We start from the raw sequence: 12,540 nt of genomic DNA, 5'->3' as shown, positions 1-12,540 counted from the left end.
TGAGGCAACATTTGGACAGTGTCCATGGTAATCTGTGCAGTGGTTCACGCATCGCTCATTTTAAATCGGTCCTTTTAGGTAGAACAGTAAGTGGCTGCTTATGAACAGGACTGAGCGATTTCTGAGTGGGAAGAGACTCCCCACACCCTTGTCCATGCGATCTGTAAAGTGGATTTGGCTGTGTAACATTTCTGCCCAGGAGAGAATTATATAACGCATGGGGATATTTCAAGGTAAATATTTTTTCATATTTTTTCCAGTGAAATAAGTGTGCCCATTACTAAATGTCCTTTGGGAAATGAACCAAAGATAATCATTTTTCTTTTTTTTTTTTTTTTTTTTTTTTTTTTTGTAAAAATTCTTCTCTGCATTGTCTCTATTCTAACTACTCTTCCAGTTTGTCACATCCAAGGCTGATGTCGTAAGTGCTGTGTTCTGATGTCCTTCCCTGATTTCAGACTGGGTCTTCATGACATATGGTGAGTGGAGTGCTAATAGCTGTCTGTCAGCTTAAGTATCTGGGGGCTTGATTTTTTTGAATGTTAGTCACTTGGATTTATTCCACATAATTTGTTAAGCAAATTTTTGTATCACCTGTAATGACAAGCCTTGGGGAGAAAATGATGACTAGTCTAGGACTCTCAAGATGCTCTCCCAGTGGGGGAAGAGGCTTTCTCGAAAAAAAAAAAGGGACTGATTAAGTGGGATGGGAGTCCAAAAGAAGAAGAAAGGAATTTTTTTCATGGTGTTAGGGGAGCTTTAAGAAGAAATTGATGGACGAGCTGGGGCTGGAACAATGGGTATGAATTTGTCATGGGGGAGAATCTAGAAGGGAGAAGTGAGAGAACATTCCAGGCAAGGGTCAGAATTTATAAAAATAAACCCAAGTGCTGAATTTCCATCCTCAGAGTAAGTAGTCACAACTCAGGACCTATTTTATCATTTTTCTCCTTTCTCGCTCACTATTCCAATCTTGCCATTTTCTCCCTTTTCTTGGACCCGATTTTCTTCCAGCATCTTTTGAATCAAGCACTTTGCTCAGTATGGAAATACAAGACACCTGTCCTGACAAAGAGTAACTCCATTCTGTGCTGTGTTTATTACGCTGCGTTTCTTGTCTTGTACAAGGTCATTTCTTGGTTTGGATTTTTTTTTTTTTTTTTAGTTAGAAGCCAAAACAATACTTTGTATTCCACAGAGCTACCGCAACCTCTACGCAATAAACCTGCAAAAGGAACAAACCCTATACTCCCACAAAAAAGACAAATATTCTTGGAACCCATAGTTCCAGCCAGAGCTTATTATAGGCTACGTATGACTTCGAGAGGCTCATATGAAGTAAAGGCTAGTTTGAAATTGGTCTCCATCTGCTTTTTTATTTTAGTTCATGTTTTTGAATTGTGAGGCACAGGGGCTTAAGTGCCCTTTAGCTAGTTCAAGATAGACAAACCGATAAAACCAAACCAAAACAAAAAAACAAAAACAAACCAAAAAGCAAACAAAGCACCTTGTCTAATATTGCAATAAACTTAGACCTTTCGTGTGTAGGAACGGGTGCCAAAAGTGCTCGTCTGTAAACAGAACATGACGATTTATTAGAGTAAGGTAGCGTAGGTATCGACAAGGGGCTAGAGCAAATATTCTTCTGAAAACATCAGTGGCATTCTGCTCCATTTCATATTAGGTGGGACTGTAAATCTGTAAAGGTCAGAAAATGGCCCCCCTTCAGGCTCATATGAAACGTTTAAAGGTGTCAATTTGCACCAATCTTTGTTACAGACAGAGAGTTACACAGCAAACAAGGCTAACTTGTGATTTAATTCCTGCATGCGTGTTCTTGATTTCTGTCTTGATTAATGTAGAGCAAAGGATTCGGTTTATGGCCAATGAGATTATCTGTTCTTGTACTAACACCTGTTTTGTCCTTTGCTTCGCATAAATAACAGTCTCCTTTTGTCTAGGAGGTAATTTTTATATAGTATGAGAAAAGAATTCTATCCTTTTGCCTCTGGGAACTTACATCTGTTTCTCTCCATTTTCTCCGATCCCACACCATGCAGTGTAATACAAGCATGACAAATGTGATGCGGAGACCCAGGGCTGATTAATATTATTTACTGTGATGCTTCTTCTGGTCAATTGCTACAGAAATAGGAGGCATCAGATGTTACCTAGGAAGAGAGAACTGGAGCCTCAGCTTCCTATTATCTTCCATGCTTCTGATTTCTGCGTTGCTAGTATAAGCAGATTCTGTGATTGGGTTGACAATTCTGGTTAGTTCCACAAATATTTATCAAAGCATGTGCAAGGCTTTATGTTGGTGTTGGTGATGGGGTGGCTGGAGGGGATCAGCATTATGGGCGAAGATAAACAAGAATTGGTCCTTTTTCTTTTTCTTTTTTCTTTTTTTCACAAAGACCCTAAAATGTTGAAGGAGGAAGTTTGAAAAGTGAGCAAGAAGAAACGAAATGAGTTCTATGGCGGAAGCATAAGCGCGGTGCTCTGGCAACCTTCGAGACAGGGAAAGCTTTAGAAAAGCCAATTTCTCTTGAGCTGTAAAAATCCTTACAAACTGGAACTCATTACTTCTGGCTTGATATATTCTCAGGAGCTGTGTTATGAATAGATCCAACTCCATTTCAAATGTATATTTCAAAATTGCCTCCGGTTTTGGATTTTTGTGGCAATGTGTTTTATAAACCGAACTGGTTCCAGAGGAAGGTAGTACACAGTTAAATAGTTATAAAAATCAAAGTAACCTGACTTCTTCAAGCCTTTTTTGTCTGGATGGCTTTATCTCACATGCTGCTTTGAACATCAATACTTTTGATTGTGGCTCAGGAAGTTTCAGTCATCAATTCACTTCCCTTCTTATTATACACTGTATTTTGTTAGTCATGAATGAACTTCAGGGAATCTCTGTATTCAAGCGAGTGTATGCACAATTTTCTCTCCGTACATTTTTCTTGGAAGAGAGTCCGTTCTGTTCATCAGATTCTCAAAAAGATCCATGAAGCAGACAATGCAAAATTACTACATGTTCCCTCTTCATGATTTTATCCATTCTCGATATTTCAATACCAACTAAATGTTGATGACTCTAAAATCTGTATTTCTAGCCTAAATCTCCTGTGAGTTTATTCTTATATTTCCAAATGTTTACCACCTATCTTTGCTTTTAGAGGCCAATTGTACAAGCCCACTTGGAATGATTAATTAAGATTAAATTAATGGTCTTTGATCCTAAATCACGCTTACCTATTTTCTATCTTCGATGATGTCATCAACATTCACTCAGTCACCTAGGATAGAAAGCAGGATCATTTGGCTAATTCGTGCTTGTCCTTTAAGACAACACAAATAGCACTTGCTTCCAGAAGCCTCTCTTGGCTGCTCTAGACAGGCTGGTCACTCTCCTTTGGGTTCACACGGTGCCCTGCGCATAGCTCCATCATTGCTCAGCCATGTATAAAGGATCTGTTTATTTTTCTGTCTCCTTCATTAGTCTGTAAACTCCTTGAGGGAAGTAATCATTTCTTACTTGGTTTGTAATTCAGCACCAAGCCCAGAGTCAAACACTCAGTAAATGCTTAGGAATCACTTTAGAGGGGGAAATTAAGGGATCTTCAAAAAATATACGTTATCCTTGGCTTCCCACAATACGGAGATAGTGATAGTGGCTTGAAATATTCTGATTTCACGACCCATGAAAGTGTAGAGGAAAGAAAGTTCTGTCCATCATGGTCTGCTAACATAAAATTATTTTGGAAGTCAGGCCTAAATGTTGATTCTCTGTCACTCAGGAGGAAGACGCTGACCATGTAGTAATAGCCTATATTCTATGTGTCTTTCTAATCTTCCTCTATGGAGACAATTTTCTATTAAGCTAAGCTTTTAAGTTTTAAAAATAATGTTTTAGAATCAAGTAATTAATAATTCATAGCATCTTGTGGCAGATTGTGTTAGTTATAAGTGCGAAATTGTGGAGACTTCATGAGTTTTGGTGGAAGCATAAAGGACAAGCACACCAGTGCTTTGCCCACCGTGTTTAAGACAGAAACACTTTTAAAATAGGAACTAATTGAACAAGAGTTAGAAAATGCCCCTTTATCCTTCACCTACCGGGCATCTTTTTAAGTCATTGTAGTTAGGTTTTCTATACTTGTCAAATGAATCAGAATTGTTTCCCTTCCCCTCCTGCAGAGTTAAGGGTGATGCCGCATAAGAGCGACTTAAGAGAACGTGTGGTACTTGCCAGAGAGGGGAGTCTGACGTCTCATCCTGGGTATGTCACCATGGGAACAGAGCTGGGTGCAGACAGAGTTCTAGGGAGAGGTCAACCCGTGTCCTTTGGAGTCTGGAGCCAGAGATTGGGTCCTGACTTTGGCTTGGAACATTCCGGATGCAAGAGGCTCTGTGGTGATACCTCTGAAGATGAGGCCAACGGGAGACACTACAGGAGTGTCCTATATGTCTAGATTTTGGGAAGACAGAGATGCAGACTTTCTTATGGGCTTATTGGCTACTCTGTGTTAAGTAGCAAGTCCAGAGGACACTTGAAAGGACTGTTTCTGCAAGGTCTGCTTGTCGTGGTATGGTTTCCCCAACAAAGAAGCTGAGTGGGGTGTGCCCCGGGGGCAGCGCTGAGGTGAGTGGTCTAGGCAGGGTGTCGGAGATTGTGTGTGTGTGTGTGTGTGTGTGTGTGTGTGGTGTGTGTGTTAGGGTGGGTTCTTGTTCCCTAATTCCATTCTCAGCCCCCATCCCCACCCCAATTGTTGAGGGGCCAGAAAAAATTGTTTGTAATGAGACAGGCAAGAAACTAAGGAAGTGCTAGATAAAAACTGGAAAAGTGAAAAAAACAAACAACAAAAAAAACAACTGCACAACTGAAATTATCAGCATATCTGTTGTACGAAATGCTATCGATGCCCTCCTAGTAACCTTTTTACCTAATGCATCAACCTGCCAGTGGCTGCGGATGGAGCCTACTAATAGCTCACAGCTGCTCTGTGCTGCTGAGACCTGCCCTTGGCTAAGCAAGAGCAACCGCTCCCTAAAAGCCATGAATCTCCCCTTAGCTCAACTGAAGACACCTAGTATTTTATGAGAACGGTCAAATTTCTGCAGCTGCTGGGACTGGGTGTTAAAAATGTTAAACATATTTTGGGGGATATCTGTTCCTAGCAATAGTGAACTAAAAAACAAACAAACAAACAAACAAACAAAAACAACAAAAAACTAGACCAAATGTATTTTATAAAAAAATCTATTTGAAGCATTGGAGGAACACCAAATCAACTACAACTGGAGGGGCCAGGACCCCAGACAGAAAACTACAGAGAGGTAAATTTGATTTCTGGGGCTGTTTTTTCCCTTCAAGGCATTTTCCAATTCCAAAGAAGCAGCAGAAAGGCTGAGAAATTGAGCAGAAATTGATGGCTAAAAGATTGAGAAACTGAATAGAACTTTTAATGGTCTCATGGTGACAATAACTGGAATTCAGGGCCGGCTCAAGGAAGGGGACCTCAACAAAGCCTCCAGGGGCTTTAATCAGGCCCCTCATGATCTATTCCTGAGGAGTGAGGGTGGACCATAAGCAGACCAGCCAGCCCCTCAAAGCAGAGTCCAGATATAAACCAGCTTATTCTCCGATCAGATGAAGGCAACCTTTTCCTGCACCATCGGAAACGAAAGTCAATGCCGTAAATGCTGTTTTGAAGTTGACATGACCCAGTCTCAGATTTTCACATGCTAGCTGGAATCGGGCTTCAGAAGGAGAACGAGTAACCACCCTCTGAGGTCGTAACCGCAGCAGTCAAGAAGCTGGCCCAAGGAAATGAAACAGATTCGTTTTCATTCTCTTTAAGGCGTCAAGGATTTTGTATCAGTGACAAGGAAAGGCTGTGTTGGGACTTTTACGTGTTTGCTCAGAGTTTGGGCGTGTTCATCTGGTAGATCCAATGGTCAATATAGAGTGGTTTTCTGGGACGATAACAATAATAATATTAGAAACATTGAACACTGTGCCCAGACGTAGAAATGTTATTTCTATCACCCCAAAGATTGTCAAATGGCCTGAATCCTTCTCTTTTCTCATTCATGTAAAATATTACTCTTCCCTTGAAAAATCTGGCAGATGTTTAGGAGTACAGTGGAGCATTTACACCATTATTTAGCCAAGCATACTGTGCTAAGTCATTACGAACCCTGTTATCCATTTGCTCAGATGTGAAGGAGAGGGATATATAAACAAAATGAGACAAATTAGATGTTTTTGTATTCAGAGTGAAGACAAAGGTGAAAACGTATTTTTTATATGTGCCGACTTTTAAAAGATTGTTTCTTCTTAGAGAATATTACATTACTAAATAATAACAATTATGTTCTTAAGTTAAGAAATGGAAAATGATGCTCTATGTTTCTCTTTTTATCCCTCTGATGAAGATCGCAGGCTTCCAACGCCAACAGTATTAAAGGCTTGCCATATTAGAGACCCAAAGTTATTCTATGACGTTAGTTACTATGCTCTTCCATTGCAGGTTATCACAAATTAAGAGTCATAGATTAATCACCAGAGCTAAATTTAGGGACATAAGGAGCTCGTGAATTCCTCCCATAGCTTTAACCTCCAAGGCAAACTACCAGCCCATCAGCTGCCAAACGTCCTTGGCTTCTATTGGAAATGCAAAATTCTTCCTTGATGTCAGAATGAAGAGCTGCGTTTGTAATATTGTGCTCATAAAACAAACTTCATTCTTTCCCGAGTAATTGGCTTCCTGCTGACAGGAGCTCTAAAGAGACATCTCACAAGAGTTTGAATTGGTGTGTTAGTACTTTCCTCGTGTATCTCTCTTCATGAGTTGTTTATATTTTCCTCGTTAGCACACTTCCATTTGGTAAAGATGAATTTGGATTTTCAATGCCTTCTTGTACAGACTTATTAGTGATTTGTGGTTGTGTAGAGTTCCTGTGTCTTTGTAACTGTAAGATTCATGAAATCCTGAGGTCCCGGAAGTCTGAATAGCCCCGAATGGCCCCAGGTTTTTGACCTTTTCCTGCTCTGTGCTCCTTTGTTTGTTTTGAAAGACTCACCTGGATTTTATAAGATGCAAAAGATAGTTCTATTTTCAGTGTCTTGCCCTTTAGCTTATTACAGAGCACAATCCGATTCTTCTTTCAGAGGACAGTTCAAACCTGCTTCAAATGATTGCTTTTGGGAGAAAACCATCCCAGATCCTAAAAGCACTGACACCGAGGTGGTTCTGGAGACATGTTTTAATAGGCAGCTAAATCGGACTAAAAACATTTCAGAGGATGACTGCCATTTTAACCCATAATGGAGGTGCTAAAATTCCTTGGTGTCAGGGCTACTGGTGGAGTTGGGGCTGAGGGATGCTTTTGGTGAAATAATGGGCGAGAGAGAATTCAGAAACAGGTTTTTGCATCTATACTTATATTAACAGCACCTCCTCATTCCCACCCACCCCTAAACCATGGGATGGAATCGCGGCGATGAGATGTGGTCCTGTGAAACTGAGGCATAAAAACGCAGAAACTCCAAACATCTTCTGTCTCCTCTTTATCAGTTAGCAAAGTTTACATGTCAGATCTGTGACTGGAATGCAGATCTTAAATATGAAGTCCAGAAAGACAGAACTAAATCACATGAACATCGGTTGGGAGACTGCTTACTAAAAAACACATTGGTGTAACAACTGAAGGCCCCGAATTCCAAGGTTAGTTCTCCCACCTACTTGTCATATGACCTAATTCAAGCAAGTCACTTGGTCTTTCTGGGCCTCAGGTTTTTCAAGTGTAACCTTAAGAGTTTGGACAAACGTAACGGAGTGTGTGATTCTGTGAACTACGCTTAGGGTACTTATCACACTTGGAGTAGTGTGTTGCAAGTAACCAACATATATGGGCAGGGTTAATATTCTCAATATTTACCAGTCCTACAGCATAAGTATTCACCAGTCAAAATGGGGGCTTGATATAAACAACCAGTTGCATCGTACCTGTGTATGCTCACTAAATATCAACTACACTTATGAGAATGGAGCCCTAGCTATTTGTGTCAAATCGCCAAAGCAGAAAAGACCTTAGGAATCACCAGTCCACATCTTTGATTGTACAGGTTGTTAAATCCTCTGTCTGAAGAAGTACATCGTGATCCTGAAGGATTGCCGCAGAAAGAAGACACACATGCACAAGGGCTCAGGTACGTGATTGGCTGTCTCAGGAAAGGTCGAAGATGGTTATTGTAATGGTGCTGACGGGTCATACCCCGCCCGTATCCACACCCTCTGTTAGTCCTCTCCCATGCCGACTCTGGCCTCGGCTATGTGACTTACTTTGGTAACAGGGCCTTAACAAATGTGACCCAAGCAGAGGCATAACAAACGCTTTCTCGTTAGGGCTTGCCCCATCTCTTGCTGTCTTTTGGAGCATAGTCACTCTGTGAAGGAGTCTTCTGGCTTGGTGGCAACACATGTCCCCGTTGACAGCCAGCACACATCAATGAGGCATAGACTAACCAGCCCCTTTGGAGCTGACGGGTGACTCTAGAAACAAGAACGACCCCAGAAAAGGAATCACCTAACTGAGCTCAGCTCGAATTGCTGACCCACAGAATCGGAGCAAATAAAATCGTAGTTAATTAAGCACTAAGTATTGGATTGGTCTGATACGCAGCAATAGATACTTGATACAAGGAAAAGATCTCCAAGGTAGGGGGAAGGTAGGGAAGTTGGCGGGAGGAAAGAGTTGAGGTCTCTTCCGTTATTTTCTTCCTTGAAGGTGGGATCAAGGATCCGTGTAGCTCCTATAAACAGATCCTTGTTTCTCAGATGGACCCCGAAGGCTCCTTCTTACCTGTCCTTCAGGTCAAGTACAACTGTTTTCAAGAAAACACAGGTAGTTTTTCCTAATCCCTCTTAGAGAAGCACAGAGGTAGATGTTTTTCTCTTGCAAGTCCCTCAGTCATGATTTTGACTCTTGGAATGCAACAAAGATCAGGCGACCTGGCCTTTTCTTGTTGGTTTGGTGGGAGGCAATTAGCAAGAAATTTCATGGAATATTGTGAAAATGTGAAAGAGTTCTTGGGAAAGAGGTGAGAAGGTAAGATTTTAAAATAACCAGGAAACAATGGTATTTTCCAAATGTCATACAACCTGCAATCATCTTTCAGCACTACTTTGGGACCAAAAAAAAAAAAAAAAATCCATTACATCTTTATTCTAAATTTTCCGATATCTTCCTTCTGGCAGCCACAAGTCGAAAAGGTTCTACAAAACAGAGCCCTAAGAGCTTCTGTTTTTTGTCATAAATGGTTTTAAAACTGGACAAATATATGAGGCAACTAACTGAAAACAAGTGATGAATCTCCAGGTTTGGGAAACTCTCTCCCCATATTCACCCAGCTCAAGTTTCCAACTGTGTCACAAGGCAGCTGGAGTCCATGTAGAGTGTGGTGGGTCCAGTCGACCTGAAGAAACAGAGACAAGAGTTCGGGGCTACTCAAGTGGATGGGAGCTGCAGATCGAGGCACTAGGAGCTGTGCTGGATGGTGAGACAGAGAGCGAGGAGTCTAGATGGGAGTCCTCGTAGATCCTTGACTGAAGACTGGGATGCAGACATGCATGGCAAGATCACACAAGGCTGACTACTTCAGATACTAGAGGTTGATTGATGCTTGAAGATGCTGGAGCTCTGAACCAGCCTGCAGAGAGATTTCTTGTTAGCACCCCAGGCATTTATTCATCTGAGATACCAGGAAGGTTATACTTTAGAAGAAGGGGCCATGCCTTGTAGTAAGGCTTACCTACACCCACCCCACTGAAGCCTAAAAAGCCAAGCATTGCCAAGATCCTCAGAGGAGATGGATCTTGGAAACTGAGTCTACTAAGTTATAGGGAATGAGAAACAGCAGCCTAAAATCTAGGCTGATAAGTCCAGATTTACTGATCGGTAATTAATTTGCTTGTGAAAGACATCATGAGAAAAAAAATGGTAAACTAATGTTCCTCATTAACATAGATGTAAAAATTAAAATTTTAACAAATCAAATCCAGCCATAGCTAGAAAAGAGGTAATACATATGACCACAATGGGTGGATCCTAGGGACATAAGGCTGATTTAACATTTGAAAGCTAATATATGCAACTCACCACCCCAATAAAATAAAGGAGAAAAATCATATGATAACCTCAGTAGATTTAGGAAAAAAAAAATTTTGACAAAATTCAACACCCATGTATGATAAAACCTCCAGCAAATTAAGAATAGAAGGAAAGTTTCCTAAATTGATAAAGAGCGTATCTATAATAAATATCATAGTTACTGGTAAACACTGACTGCTGTTCTCTAAGACTGAGAATCTGGTAGACTCTCACCACTTCTATTCAGTATTGTAGTGGAGGTCCTGGCCAGTGAAATAAAGCAAGAAAAAGGAGTAAAAGGTATAAAGATTAAGAAAGAAGAGGTAAGATTGTCTCTATTCACAAATGACATGATAGGAAAACCGATAGACTCTATAAAAAACAAATAAGAAACAACTAGAATTAGTGGATGAATTTAGTCATGTTTCAGGATACATCCAAGAAAAAAATCCACTGTATTTCTATATATTAACATCTAACAACTATAAAATAAATATTAAAAAAAATCTAGTATAGTATCAAAAACATAAAATACTTTTAAATAAATGTGACAAAAGATATAAAAGACTTGTGTATTGAAAACAATAAACACTCCTGAGAGAAATTTTAAAAATTCTAAATGAAGACCTATATACCATGTTTATTGATTGGCAAACTCAATATTGTTAAGATGCCCATTTCCCCCAAATTGAAATATAGATTCCGTGCAATCCTGACCAAAATTGCAGAAGTCATTTTTGTAGAAATTGAGAAGCTGACTCTAACATTTACGCAGAAATGCAAAGGAACTAGAATAGTCAAAATAATTTTGAAAAAGAAAAACAGAGTTGGAAGACTTATACTCTCTGGTTTCATGACCTTCTATAAATGCTATAGTAATAAGAGAATACGGAATTGTCAGACATATGTAATCAATGGAACAAAATAGAAAATTCACAAATAGACCTACAATTCATTTTGACAATTCATCTTGACAAAAGCAACAAGATAATTCATTGGAAAGGCATAATCTTTTCAACGAATGGTACTAGAACAACTGGACATCCATATGAGAAAAAAATAAACCCTGGCCTCGGTTTATACAGAGAATTAATTCAAAATAAATCACAGATCTAAATGTCAAAGCTAAAACATAGAAGATAAAGTGGAAAGAAATAGGTGTCATCTTAGATGGAAAAAATTTCCTAGATAGGACACAAAAAGCACTAATCATCAAATGTAAAAATGATTGAATTGAACTTCATCAAAATTAAAAACTTCTTCAAAATGTACCATTGAGAAAATGAAAAGGCAATCCTTAGGCTCAGAAAAATACTCATGATACATGTTTCGGACAAAGAAATTGCCATCAGAATATACAACAAACTCTTATAACTGGGCAACAAGAATGCAAACAACCCATTAAAAATGGGGATAAGACAACACTTGGAAAAATAAAATACACAAAGGACATATACATCTTAATCATAAGAAACACAATCCATTATAACAGGAAAAAGACTTGAACAAACACTGCACCAAAAAAACATAGACATGGCCAATAAGGATATGAAAAGATGCCATAGATCATTATTCATTGGGGAAAGGCAAGCAAATTAAAACCACTTCACACATACATGAATGTAAAAATTTAAAAAGACTGTGAATATCAAATATAAGGAAGGATGTGGAGCAACCAGAAGTCTCCCACACTGCTGACAATGTAAAACGGCATAACCGTTATGGAAAATAAGTCTGTCAGTTTCTCATAAAATTTTTTAATTTTTAATTTAATTTTATTTAAAAAAATTATTTTAGCTGAGGCCACCCTTGGTTGGCCTCACAGATTGCAAGGACCTTGTCAGCTTACAATCCCTTATTTTTTTAAAATTTTTTATGCCTACAGCACCTGGTCTTCCTAGGTGGTCTCCCATCCAAGTACTAACCAGACCCGGCCCTGCTTAGCTTCTGAGATCAGACGGGATCAGGCTTATTCAGGGTGGCATGGCCATACACTAGTTTCTCAAAAAATGAAACATGCTATATAATTATACAATTAAACTTACTATATATCTTAGCGATTAAAATTATAGGTATTTATCCCCCCATTCTTTCAAAATAAAAACATGTCCACCAAAAGATCTGTGTACTAACGTTCAGAATGGCTTTATTCATAAGAAGCACAAATTGTAAACAACTCAAATGTCCACACAGGTGAATGATAAACAAAAGGTAGTATATTCATATGATAGAATAATACTCAGCAATAAAACAAACAGAAATGAAATACATAGAAAAACATAAATGCATCTCGAAAATATACTGAGTGAAAGACAGGCACAAAAAAGTGTATGTTGCATGAATCCATTTATATGAAATTTGAAAACAGGTAAAACTAAC

The 12,540-nt window shown here is 39.2% G+C and overlaps 1 non-coding gene across 1 annotated transcript; it reads right to left on the bottom strand.

Moving 5' to 3' along the window:
- Positions 1-12,037: 12,037 nt before the first annotated feature.
- Positions 12,038-12,156, bottom strand: LOC120614507 (5S ribosomal RNA). Its single transcript, XR_005655999.1, has one exon. It is a non-coding gene; the product is annotated as a 5S ribosomal RNA (ribosomal RNA).
- Between the last annotated feature and the right edge of the window lie 384 nt (positions 12,157-12,540).

The sequence above is a fragment of the Pteropus medius genome, unplaced genomic scaffold, assembly GCF_902729225.1.
Source record: "Pteropus medius unplaced genomic scaffold, Ma_sr-lr_union100, whole genome shotgun sequence".
In the NCBI taxonomy this organism is placed as follows: Eukaryota; Metazoa; Chordata; class Mammalia; order Chiroptera; family Pteropodidae; genus Pteropus; species Pteropus medius.
The sequence above is the reverse complement of the archived record's forward strand: the minus strand, read 5'-3'. Positions and strand labels throughout refer to the sequence as shown.